Here is a 758-nt window from a genome sequence, read left to right as displayed (position 1 = left end):
CGGGAATACAGGCGCGCGCTACCACGCCCGGCTGATTTTTTGATTTATGTAGAGATGAGGGCTCGCTGCCCAGGCGGGTCTCCAACCCGCGGGCTCAGGCAATCCACTCACCTCAGCCTCCCAAAGGCGCGGGATTACAGGCTGAGCCACCGAGCCCGGCTACCATTTCTTTTTTGCTGCTCTTTTCCCTTCTCCATTCCTTGGTTTCCCCTTTCCACGGAGCTTCTTTAGACACATTTGCTCATCCTTAACATCCTGATGCTCGTCTCTGTAGAGGCCGAGAAAACGGAGTGTTCCCATGAGCGCGAAGTAAGTCTCCCTCTGCTTGGCCAAAGGCTGTTCACCGAACAGTCTCACCATGTTCATGCACTTGGAATCGGTAGATCTCTTCACCAAATAGCCGGGCACTCAGACGAGATATGCGCAAGGCACTTTCTGAAAGGGAAGACGTTTCTGAGCAGCAAGGGAGAGTGGTCACTGGACCTGACCTTCCTCACCTGCGCACTCTCCAAATCCTCTCTTTACATTAAGCGAAAACTTAAGTAACTTTGTTTAGATCAAGGAGGGATTTTGATCTGCTTTTGGAGAAGGTCAATCCCTCTTTGGTCCTGTCACTTCCCATAGCTATAGACAGCAACTTTATGAGGACAGACTGGTATGGACGGCCTTCGTTCCAACGGGTGAGGACTGCTGAAAGCTGGATGGCACTTCTGGGATGGAGGACAGAATGGCCAGGTGATGGGTAGCTGGGGACCCGT

At 52.4% G+C, this 758-nt stretch overlaps 1 pseudogene; it reads right to left on the bottom strand.

The window, feature by feature from the left end:
- LOC103249624 overlaps positions 1 to 453 on the bottom strand; it is a 797-nt pseudogene extending 344 nt beyond the window's left edge.
- Positions 454 to 758: the final 305 nt, after the last annotated feature.

This window comes from Carlito syrichta, unplaced genomic scaffold (assembly GCF_000164805.1).
Source record: "Carlito syrichta isolate Samal-C Ts95f unplaced genomic scaffold, Tarsius_syrichta-2.0.1 Scaffold123102, whole genome shotgun sequence".
In the NCBI taxonomy this organism is placed as follows: domain Eukaryota; kingdom Metazoa; phylum Chordata; class Mammalia; order Primates; family Tarsiidae; genus Carlito; species Carlito syrichta.
Note: the sequence above shows the minus strand (reverse complement) of the source record. Positions and strands in the feature narration are given on the sequence as shown.